Below are 12,902 nucleotides of genomic sequence, written 5' to 3' on the forward strand. Positions count from 1 at the left end.
TACTCTTTCTCCTTTGCTCCTCATTGTCTTCCAAATCCCATGCCCATCAAATTAAAAAAGCCAACATCAAAAGAAAGTCACGACCCAAGTTCCTGTAATTTTGATCATAATGAAATAAGTTGCGTTTAATCAAAAAGCTGGTTGTGCGTCTCCCTACCATGCACACCCCAAGTTGCACACATCAGAAGCCAACACAGAAAGGCCACATTAAGTGTGTGATGGCAGCCGAGAGACAACACAAAGAGGCTGTTTCTAACTAATTAGGTTCCACCTAGATTTTAATTATGATTGGGCACTTCAAATATTTCTGCACCAAATAAGGTGGCTTCTTTCAAGTTTCTTAAAATAGGTGGGCAGAGAGAGGGAAAGCAGAGCTGCTAACTAGCTTAGCATAAACTAGCCAGCATGCCTGACTCGACACACAGCTCCCCGAAAATGAATATTGTTACATTTGAAATGCCGTATGAGGTGTGCTTTCTGGCACACATGCTTCTAATCATGTTGCTCCATTCATGGAATATATATGTCATTGCTTTTTATAGCTGTTACATACATCAGAAAACTTCTGCCCCTAATAGACTCAGAAAAGCTTAATGGCAAACCTGTTTTTTGCTGAAATTACACAACTTAGTTTTTCATTATTAAGATCTTGGCTCTTAAATTGAGACCTCCAGCAAAAAATGTTAACACTTAATGAGGTCACAAATCTGCTGTATTTTCATGGTGGCTCTACTCTCCAGCCACATTCATAATTAGAGGAATCAGTCTTCAGGCTCACCAGTCATTCGGTGAGATCCAAACTGTTAATTTTGAGATTTGTGACCACCTTCACCAGCAATTCCAAATGATTATATACCAGTCTTTTTCTTTCCACTATGACAGATTGCAGCCCAGAGGAAAACATTCAGCAGCTGAGGAGCTCCAGCGCAGACAGGTGATTCCCTTCTAATGGATGTTAATGTGGCGGACACGACTGAGAATATTCCCAGTGGTGTACACTTACAGTTAATTGATAATTGAGGTCTATGAAAAGATGCACATTAAATCATGGCCAATAAGCCTGCCTATACGGTTGCAGCAATTTAAAGAACAAGTCTCTAGAGGCTCTTAAGGTTTCCCACAACTGAAATGCACTCTGAATGAATAATTAAGGTGGAAATATTCTTAAGTCATATTACCTTACTTAAGACATTACTATTTCAAACATGTAGCATATGCATAATGCTGAAATGCATGCAACACTTTCACTTCCGCCAAACTCCGGGTTGCTTTCTTGATGTCTACTTATGCTCCTGTTTAATATGTGAGTTTCCTAATGAGCCCATGTGTTGAGATGTGATTCTGTGACTTACTCAAATTGAATGTTTTGTCATATTTAACATTAATAATTGGCGAAAGGTTGCACATAAACAAATGTATTTTTTTACTGCTCTTTGCTACCAACTGATGCCATATCATATAGATGTATCCTACAGTAGAGGCAGTGCACTAACGCTTTTGAATTTACCACATACATTTAATGTTTACAGATGCAAAGGAAGCTTTTAAAAAACATATTTTAAGGTCCCATATTGTAACAAGTGGGATTTAAATTTAAATTTGAAAGTATCAAAACATTCAATACAGAGAAAGACACACAGTCCATATTCAGAAACTCTTTCTTTAAAAGTTGTGATGTTACAGCTATATTATATATAATGCATATATAGTGCATTTATAAGTGCCGTTACAGTCATTCCCCGGCTGCAATGACGGTGTAGAGACTCTGAGAGTTAACATCTGGAAGAGCCGGAAACACTGACCAATCGGAGCAGACTGGGCTTTTTCAGGAGGGGGGCTTTAAGAGACAGATGCTACAATGGAGTGTTTCAGGGTGAATACAGGTATATTCAGACAGACGGTATGAGAAAAATGAAGTGTTTTTTCAACAATAAAGCATGTAAACATCTTCTAGTAGAAACCCAAACTACAAGTATGAACCATCAAGTATAATTGTTTTTAGCAGCTATCAATTGGCCTGGGCACTATGGTTGAAATAATTACAGTATACTAATACGGATATTTCTTCAAAATCAATGTGTAGGATGTAAAACTAACACAACTAACTTGGAATCACTATTTTAACAACATAAATATATACAATAAAAAATGCAATGTGATCATCATGATTCCACTGAATTATACCCACATAGCATATATGAGTGGACTATACATCAAGGGTGAAGTGAGCCTAGGACACAGGGAGAATTGTTGTTGTTGTTGTAGACTTACTATAAACAACAGATCCGGTGAATGACTAGCCTTTTAAGGAGGATTTCATCATCAAAGAGGACATTGTTTCCTTGTTATAACAGTATGTTAAGTCAGCCCCTGTACAATGAACAAAAAACACCAGCCAAATGGGCGAAATCTTCTTGTCACAGGAATCAAGAAAAACTAGTATTTTAGCAGGTATTTTGTCCAAACTGTTCAAACATCTTATCATTGTCTTAAATCTCAACAGAGACACAGAGCTTATTTGGGCATTTGACTGGCTGTATGCTTTAGCTTCGAACAGGTATTTCAAGAAGCTTCTATCTGTCCTGGTCTGACGGCGCACAGATGGCGTGTTTCCATAAACATGCCGAAGATCCTGAGAGCTGAAATGGGATTGGAGTGACTGTACAAACAGATCAGACAAGTTTAGCAGGATGATATCCTGTAACCGTGCTACCTTAATAGTTAGCCATCTTGTTGTTAGCCAATTAATGGCTCATTACCTGTTTAGACGGAGCTGCGCCACCTCAGGTTACAAGGACACCAAACCTGCAATTCACCCACTGGCTCAAATCTGATTAGTTTCACCTAATTGGCACAGATCCAGTTTTTTTTTTGCTTTGAGTAAGAAGGATTGGGTTTCATGGGCAGTGGAAGAGATGCCATTGCCTTCTGGTGATGAACAAACACTGATCATCTTTCAGGTTTTGAGAATTAAAACATCAGGTTTGTTGATAGAGCTCAGTATCATCAGTTGATATGTAATCAGGAATGTCTGAAAAAAACAGATCATTTGAATGTGGTCTCTCTATGAACGCAACTATTGTGATTTTTATTTTATTTTTTATAGATAGTGTAGACAGAGAAGCTGCAGAATCCGTTTCTTTTATTTTATGTATGTGGGTGCACAGCATTAATGCACACATCCTTGCTTAGTTGTATGAGTATCTTTGCACAGTATGTATATGTGTCTGCACATATGCAGGGTAGTGTATTCTGTGTGTTTTCAAGGACACACACACACACACACACACACACACACACACACACACACACAGGGACTCTTTTCTCTCTAATCAGTCAGTTCTTGTATCTCTCTGCTCACTTAAAATGTTTGTTCTTCTTGCCAAACACAGGTCCATTAATAGTGCATGAATAAAAAAAGCAAATAGAGAGCAAAACAGCAAGCAAACCACCAAACAGGCATGCGTACATTTATTTAATATTCTCTGTGCTTTCAACCCAAGCTGCTCTGCCTGGGCACTGTCTAGTGAAATCATGACAGCCAAGATTAATCTGGCTCTTTAAGAAAAAAACATCACTGAGCACTGTATGTAAAACAACGTTTGGTTGTAAACTATATAGAAAAGGAGAAGTGTTTTATTTAAGCATCTTGAAGATGCTGTAACTTTATCTTGACCATATTATAGTACAGCGTACAACTGGGTTCAACAGAAAGGAAGCAACTGCCCATTTTGCATGCAGTTTTATGATCCTGTTTTGCACAAGGCTAACTTTGTACTCACTCTGATGTTTCATACTCCATGAAAATATTCCCATGAGAGCTTACTGTAGGCCTGAAGTGAAACAGGACAGACGTTAACCGCACTAACTCAGAGCTAATCAATGTGTTTAAGTGTAAGATAGGGAATGGCATGGTCCAGAGGCCTTTCACATGGTAATTGAGGCTAATCTCTTAGTATTACTTCGGCCAAACCAACCATTTCTAATGGCAGACAGTGGGCTTTTGAAAACTATTGAATGCTAGGTGGTGTGATAGATTCATGGGAAATTTCCTGGCAAGTGCTGAAATTCAGCTGCTCTTTTATTCACATAACACACACAAATGTCTTTATGTTTTTTAATCAAAAATACACATTCCCCTTACCTCTCTGAAACACACACACACACACACACACACACACACACACATACTCAGGGTACGGGACCAGGTGGTGTGGTTAGTGCCAGATCTTGCTCCCTGCTCTCCAGAGTGCAATTGGTAACCTGAGCTGCCTGTTTGAATAACTCAGTTATCCCAAAAGCTTCCTTGCTGCAGAGACATCATGGAACAGTGCCCAAAACACACTTTGTCTAAGCTCCTGGTAGTCACTGACTGCGTGATGAAAATTGAAATTCAACTTTCAAAGCCACTTTAACTGTCTTGAGATTTCTTATCATAAGAAAAGAGTAGAAATTAAAAGTTGGCTGCATAGCCTTACGGGCGCAGCTTGTATCCAAAATCTGTCATCCGAGTGTCACTCAGTGTAAGTTAGACGGTGTGATTGTGTCAGCTGGTGGGATGCGACAGCCAGGCCCGGGGCCTCCTCATTTAATTAGGAGCCTGCCTTGTTTGGGTGCTCACAACCAAACCTGTTTCCTACCATCTCCCAGGGCATTTTCTATTTTTTAACACTATTTACTGTATATTTAGCTTAGATGGGTTCTGCTATAAATGTTACATGCAGGTATCCAATATTCTACATCACATCAAGGCTAAACCGTGCCTGTCAGGGCTTTACTTGTGTCACTCAGTTGCAGTACAAATATTTGTTGTCACCTCCTGCCCCCTCTCACCACCACCCTGTAAACCCTACACACTATCCTTTTGCTGTCCAATTCTTATGGAACCTTGTCTTCTGTCCAAACTTTGAGCCAGAAAGGTGCTTTAAAATGTATAGTCGGCATGATGACAATTAAAATAATGATGATTTTAATACTTTTATGATTTTTTGTATTTGTTGGAGTGGTAATAGACATTAACAATGTCTATGATTCTGTTTTATTCACACTTTTGAGTTTGGCCCCAAGCTTGAGTTGAGTAGCAAATAAATACTCTATTTTAAAGAGAACTGTTTAACTTACCATATTTATATGGTACAGTGTAGACATTATGATGATGGACATTTATGTAAAATCAAATGATTACTTCTGGGAGTATTTTTTACAGTGAATGTGAAAATTAAATAATAATCAAAAAAACGGTGTTCTACATCAAAATGTGGCACAGAATGAGTTTTGATTTTGTATGCATTAAAAAAAAAAATCTCTTTCCTGAATTAGTATTTTGCCAATTTCTCTTACCTGTCAAGTACTATTATACCTAAAATATGACAGAAAGTAATACCAGTAATCCGTGCAATACACACATAAGGACAAAAAAGTGCTTCATGTAATTTAAAAAAAACTTTTACTGTACACAAAAGTTAAAACTGACATGAATTGATTAAAATACAACTGAAAACATGACATTAAATTACTATTAAATATAAAATATAAGAATATTAATAAAGTAAAATAAAGTTAAATTGGGTACAACATAAAATAAATTATTTTGTAAAAGTGTGGGAAAGGCGAATTGTTGCAATAACAATGTAATGTCAAGGCTCACATATGTCCTTGTCACACCAGCACTCGGCGCGGAGCGCCCTCTATGGGCTCGAAGCGGCACTGCAGCAGCAGAGCGCCTCCTCCCTCCTCCTGGAGCCGGAGTTGCATTCCTGTCCTCTCCATTCACACGCAGGGAGCCGCCGGAGAGAGAGCACCGCCGCTCCGTGACCAGAGTGGAATGTCCCTAAGTTTTGGAATTTAAAAACATGGCGAGGATATCTAACCTACGGATCACTTGAACCTGTAAGTACCGTTAAAACTCCGTGCAAGCCTTTTTTTTCGTGTGGAAGGAACGGGTTTTGGTGGAGCCGGCTGAAATATTTAGGTTACATTTTTTTTTCTCTCCATTGCTCCGTGTGGTGAGTTGGTCGTTGTGTTCCCCCCGCTTCTCCCCATGCCTTCTCCGTTCTCGGCGTCTGGTTTCTCCACGAGTTTGAAGAGCTTGAAGCTCCAACCAAACCCAGGCGTGAAAAGGGCACGAAGGGGGTGTAGAGTAGCTCTAATATCCAGTAATTTATGCGTGTATTGCTGTGTGAAGGATGCTTGTGTTTGTGTTAGCGGTGTGTTGAATGTTCGCCCCGGTGTGACCACCAGTCGGATTGATCCACACCAAACTGTACAACTGCGGATATTTTGGGCGCCGAACGAGGCTTTAGGTGGCTAACTTAATTAATTTGGACATTTCTTTTTATAATTATTTCTTCGCTGTAACCACCTGGCACTTGAAACTAAGAACAGGTTGGTGTTTCTTTTGCAAGTAACCTCGGATTTGGTGCAGTGTGAGGTGAGTTTCTGGTTGGTTTGAAAACGTCGGCCGCAGTAAAAACAGACTTTTCTGATCTGGAAAAGCTTCGTCTTGCAGTGAAATCTAGAGTCTTGTAATAAAACCAAACCTCCGGGAACAGCAGGCATCTTGCTGAGGGTGCGTATGGCTGTTGCATTGCCTCAGAGGAGGAATGCCGACCACCATACATAATTACAGGTATTCAGGGAGCTGACATTCACTGTCGCCTGGATAAATAGTCCGTGGAGACTGGAGGGGATGCATTGGTTTTAGATTAAACATTTGCTTTCATGCTTGTTTGCTGCTTGTTTTTTTCCCCACATGTAAATGTAGCTGTCCCCCGGCTTTCTTAAATTGACCTAAGGGAGGACTTGTGTTGGATCTCTCCAGAGGGACGTGGAGCTTACTTAAAAAAAAAAAAAAATCGATTAGCCTATTAGCTTTACAATAATTAGAAATTGTGTTGGTGTGGTGTGAAAGAGCCTTAATCTGCTAAAGAATGAGAGGCAATTTGTAAGCTTTGTAATTCGACAGCAATTGAATTCCAGTTTTGAGCAGGGATGGAGTGGTGAGGGCTGTCTGTGGGTGTGTTGAGTGCGCATTGTTTGTCAGCTATTGAACATGCTCTCATTGCTCTATCGGATTCTCCTCAGTTCTATTTTTTTAATCAAATCCTGGTTAACCAAATTAGACTACACCCCCCGACCCCGCGCTACTACGTGAATTCAGTTGAAGCCCATTTTAAACATGTATTCATGAATCCTATTAGATGAGCAAGAGCTTAGACATAATTTTAACCTTTTTTTTTTTTTAGGAAAAACGAGGGAGGCCAGACAAAAAGCCTAGATCATCACAAAAAAAACAACTACAACAACACAGCAACATTCATGTAATATTTAAGTAGGAGTCCTATAGTGTATTCACTGTGCATTTTAGATTTAATTAACCTAGTGGTATTTATTGGTGTATTTTATATTCTGTGGCACCACTCTAACACATATAAGAAACAGATATGCGACTTACTCTTTTTCATAAAGTGACATGACCCAATTTTGCCTCATGACAGTTAAATGCGGTGACCAGCATAACACCAAACACTTATGCCACAGTTTTAATCCCACATCATTTAAATGTGAAATGGTGTGAGATTTGAACTGTGTTTGTTTAAGAAGTGGTCCCCAGCCACAGCTTCAACTTATGTAACCACAGACAGACTGACATATCTCACCAACCACACAACAACAGAGGTGCACCTAACTTGTTCCATCAAAACAAGCATTACTGTACATGAGTGTGACTGACAGCAAGGAGTGGCAGTATTGTAACCAAACATAGTGATGACTCTCTTTGTGCAAGGACTATGTAATCACATTTTGTTTTATTTAGCTGACAAGTGTGGAAATGACAGAATGTTCTAGGTAGCTTGTGTGAAGAAGAAAAAATGCTTCAAGTGATTATCCACGGGAGAACAATGGATCATAATGATATTTGTACATGTTTAGACATGTCCAAATAACCACATATTCTTATGTGACCTAAATAGGAATCGAATTAGGGGAGATCTGTGAGAAACAATCTTGCCTAGATAGAAATCCCTTTATGGTTTTCAGAAAGTTCCCACCTTATACAGCCAAGGTCTTCAGAAAATCATTTTGTTTTGGCAAAACTGTGACCTTGCATGGCATTTCACATGAAAGCTGGCAACCCAGGCAGAACATTACAAGCAATTTGCCACAATCTTCCCTAATTATGATACAGATCTGCCCCACGATAGACCAGCAGTGTCATGCATTTTGAAAGTCTGCCCTGTCCGGTCTGGCTGCTGCCGTGAAGGGTAAATCTGTGATGTCCAAACTTTGGAATTCAAGCTGACATGTGCACTTTGCACCCCACCGGTCCTGCCTTTGTGTGGCTCGCCCCCTGACGCATTCCTCTGGACTTTTCAGTGAGTGGCATATTTAAGGTCTAATTAGATTGTAGATGGATGACAAAGCAGAAGAGCTGTACTAAAGTGAGAACTGAATCGTGGTTTGGCACTGTAAGACTGGCCTGTCTTAGTGTATATATTGATGAAGGATTTTAGGAAAAGGAATTAAAGGGGATTCGAATTAAATTCCATCACGCTCACATGGGACTTTCTCAGTTGGAGTGAAAAGCTACTTCACTGGTTCATTGAAATTGTTTATATATGTGAAAGGACTTTAAGTGCATAACTGTATCCTTCAGGGTATGCTGTACTGTGATTTATTGCTTTCATGCGGCGAGTCGATATATAGACTGTGTTCACGCTCACAGTGTGCAGTGTGTGTGTGTGTGTGTTGCTAGACTGCACAATCAAGCTCCTTTTCCAGTTTCCCTTACTGCTCGACATTTTAAACCAGTGTGACAACCTCATGTTTAGGCATTTCCTTTTCTCGCCTTCTCTCTCTGCCTACTCCTCTGCCGTTCTTGCCTGCCTCCAGACTTATGCTGCCACTCAGGCTTTCTTTTCTCAATCTCCCCTTCTCTCTCCCTCTCTTCCTGTCAGGAGCCCATCGTTGTCTGCAGCTAGTCTACCTCCATTCTTCCACACCACCTCTCTCTCTGCCTTTTCTTACTTTAATTTTCCCGATCTGTCTCCCCATTCTCCCTTCTTCTTTCATGCTGATTCTCCTCCCTGAGACCACGCACATATAAGGCCTACTCTTCCATCGTCATCTTTTGCCTCTCTTTCTCTCTCTCTCTCTCTCTGTCTGTCCAGACTCCCTGGCATAATTTAGCAGTCTTAAAATTCCCCTATTTTCTGTTTTTCAATCAGTTCTTCAGTATTTTTGGTGGGATGACTAGTCTAGACTAGATGGCTTGCCTTGGCTCAGTGCATGAAGAAGCATTTACTACAACGAAAAGAGAATCCCTTCTCAAACCAATATAGGTGTTATGTCAGAGTGTCGGGTACGCCATGGTCTAAACTCTCTCTCTCCCCCCCCCCCCCATGTGTGAACGAGGGCTTCCTTGGCACAGCGGCACTGTAATGCAATATCTGCTTTCATATCGTAGCCGATGGAGACGACATGTTTTTATTACATACGTTTTCATTTGTGTCACTCTTGCTAAAGATGTTAGCTGTGTTGCCGGCGCTCTGCTCCGAGCGTGTTTTATTCAATCTGTGTTTGTCTGCCTTTTACTCTTTTTTTTTCATGTTTTAAACTTCTGTCAAATCCTCTTCGCCTTCGCGATGTTGTCACCTCAACTCTTTCGGAGCCTTGTCCCATTCTTTCTCTCTATTTGAGTGTTTTTACATGGACTCTCTCTGGGGGTTGTGTGGCGCCCTGAGGCCAGGAGCCACACAGCAGCAGCAATATTAAAACGCACTAAAGAGGGACCAGCACCAGGGCTCTACCCCAAGGCCCTGTTGTATACACACATCCACAAACACACACAGACACACAGCTCTCATGGTGCTAACACCTCTCCAGCCGACAAGCCTTAATATGAAATAAACTCACTCGCCAATACCTGGCGGGCCTGTCTGACAGACTGCTCAAATAAAAATTACCTCCATTTGGCCCGAATAAGAAGCTGGGATTGAGAGTCAGTGGGTGGTGTTGAACTGCAAAGTGCTGTTGCATTACGAATCATATCAAGAGGTGAGTTTGCAGGTGAGCCAGCAGCATAAACCCTCATCAGTGCCAATCAGAAGTGAATTTAAAGGCAGACTGAGCTATCTGCAAGCTCCATCACATTTGTAAGAAGGGGAGTGAGCTTGGGGCTGGTAGTTTTATTTTGGTCCCAGGAAACTGCCTGAATTAGAGAGGATGCATGAAGTGAACACCAGTGTGAAGAATTTGAAATGAAAGCCTTGTCTGTACTGTTTGATGCCTTGACCTTCTCAAAAAAGATTCCTTGTTGCATTCCTCACTTTAGATGTAGCCAAATAAATATGACTACTGTGGTGGCAGAGCACAAATTTCCCGAGCCAGAAATTGGCTTTTTTTGTGTAGCAGCCTTAGTTTCTCCCTTTGTCACGCTCATCCAAGTGAACTGTCTGTTATGTATAATTAATTTTCTCCTCTCTCCCAGTTTATTTTTATCGCCCACTTTTAACCATTCCTTCAAAGGACCCCTCCCCCGCTTCCATCCTCCACAGTTCCTGCTGAAAGTGACAGCTGCTCGGATACGGGGGGATGCTTTTTGAAGCAGGCACTAAAAAGACCACTCACTCAAGACGACTTGGAATAGAAAAATGTCTGTCGTTCTGACAGTATCAAAAACATGCCTGCTAATCTGGCTGCAAATTGAAAATAAATTCCACTGTAGTCTGTGCTGCCTGTTGACGAAAAGAATGTACATGGTCTCCTTTTGTTAAAAGAGTTGTTGATTAGTTTGGTTGGCGTGTTAAGCAGAGTGAGGATGAGGTTGACTTGTAGGGCACGAACAACTTTGCAAAACACGTTTTGCAGGTACTTCGTTTTATTGACAGGAGCACCGTGTTAGGTTAATTTTCCTGTAAAATCAAATTGACAATCTCATAATTTCTGGAATGGGCTCTCATCCAAACCAAAGAAACACTGTAATTGGTTGTGTTTGACCCACAGTCCCTTGGCACGTCATCAACTGAGATTGAGTTACAGTCATCCTGAAGGTTCCATCTGAAGGTCCAAAGATGTAGTGTTGACCCCCGTTTCCACTTCTGACCCAGTGGCCTTGTGTAGAAATCCCACCGCCCCCGCAGCTAGTGGGCACGGTCTCAGCATATGAGGTTTCCTCCCCAGCATGCCAATGCTCTTGTCAGCATTCTGTCCACCACACCTCAGACACTTGACTCAGACAGGCAGCTCAGCTTCCCGATTTGTGTGGACATAAAAAAATGGATCTCTTGTTGCATTTCCTCCTGTGAAGAAGAGCTGGGGCCTGCTATCGATCATATTAGGAAGTCACAGTTCTGTCCTGAAACGTAAGACAGCAACTATACCTGTCATCTGTATAATTTTATTGCTAAACTGCGCAGCTGGCATGGCAGGTTACACGTAGTACGTTCTGTTATTCTGGTTATTCCCGTATCATTTTATTCTATTTCTTGCTTAGTCACTGTAGAGGGAGTCTTCCAAAATCAATATAGCCTACAAGATCCTTAATGTAAATCAAACTCAGGTGAGTCTTTAAACCTCCTCACTAACTAATAAGAATTGTGTGGTGGGGAAACACCCACATTCAACTTACCTTGAAGCTGTTTAATAGCACACTGTAGTTAGGACTCAGTTTCTTTTTTTTAATAAAAAAGATCTGGTTATTTATCAGGGTTTATTAGGCAGTAATCATGTGAGGTCATACAATTTCAATGTAAATTGTAAAAAAAAAAATGAAAATGATAAGCGTCCACTATAGTGTCCAATGAATACACCACTGTAGAGCTATAGTGTTCTATTGATTGAACAAGTGTAGATGTACATGATAAGGTGTCACCGTACAGTATTGTTGTTCTGCTATGTCGGAATATGTCAGCGTCTAAAACGTTGGCATGTGGTCGAGGTCATCACCAATCATCCAATGTTTGCCTTCCTAAGTTGCTTTTGAGCAAAGAACACCAGATTTCACTGGTTCAGTGCGGGGGAAAAAAGCAGATCTTTGAGTCTATTGAATCTGGCCCAGCCTGTCAGTATCATTGGCAGAAAGTGTGTGTTGCTGATGTTGAGATAGACTCTGTTTAGACGAGGGAGCCTACTGGTTGTTTACTGTGCTCACTAGAGTCTGTCTGCCTCTTCAGGCATGTTTGGCTTGTTAATGAGAACCACTGTGTGAGAGAGGAGGCAGCGCACTGTGGGTGTGTGTGCATGTATTTGCATCGAGATAATCATCAGTTTGCACAATGTACAGGACGATGGTATACAGGATGCTATCTGAACATGTGCGTGTGCGAGCATGGGGACTCCTCGTGTTTAATGTAAGGTAGGACTCTCCACTGTGGAGTAGATGAAACAGTGAAGAGTTTACACAAGCACATAGCCATTTATTGTTGTGATTAATGTTAATGGTGCAGCAGCTCATAATTGCTTGCTTCCCCCCCCTTTTAGTCTCTGTAGCTCCCACTTCTTCATTCCTGTCTTCCATCCTTCTTGCCCACACACAGCCTCCTGGTTTCTTTTGTATTTACCAAGGGGTATCCTAACTAATTCAGGCGGTCTGTTCTCCCAGCCCTGTAAATAAGACTAATAGAAGGCGGGCCTTTGAAGAGAGCCACTTGCCCAGGGAAAGCATGGCCGTGGGCTAGCCTATTAATCAGCTAGCTGCCTGTCTGGCCCCTTTACTGTGGCTGGGTTGTGGACTAGCCAGCAACAACCCCCATGTTAGCGGAAGGAAGGGCGACTTATTCCAAGAGAGGTCAGCAGTATGGTGGTGTCGCCCCTGAGGCAGTGGCGGGCATTGAGAAAGTGTGTGCATATGTGTGTTGGACACAGGCAGGATCACTCTCCCTCTCCTCTCCTTTAAATGCACT

At 41.3% G+C, this 12,902-nt stretch overlaps 1 protein-coding gene across 5 annotated transcripts in view; it reads left to right on the forward strand.

The window, feature by feature from the left end:
- Window positions 1–895: 895 nt before the first annotated feature.
- The window catches only part of LOC116034163 (plexin-A1), a 218,965-nt gene continuing 206,958 nt past the window's right edge, over window positions 896–12,902 (forward strand). Inside the window, exons 1-2 of one of the 5 annotated variants that reach the window (XM_031276740.2) lie at window positions 896–934; window positions 5,668–5,889. The gene's annotated coding sequence lies outside the window, so the exon portion shown is untranslated. Of the gene's footprint in view, window positions 935–5,667; window positions 5,890–12,902 lie in introns of those variants that run through there. The other 4 variants (XM_031276718.2, XM_031276723.2, XM_031276724.2 and 1 more) reach the window with 4 other exon arrangements.

Source organism: Sander lucioperca, chromosome 6, assembly GCF_008315115.2.
Source record: "Sander lucioperca isolate FBNREF2018 chromosome 6, SLUC_FBN_1.2, whole genome shotgun sequence".
Lineage (NCBI taxonomy): Eukaryota > Metazoa > Chordata > Actinopteri > Perciformes > Percidae > Sander > Sander lucioperca.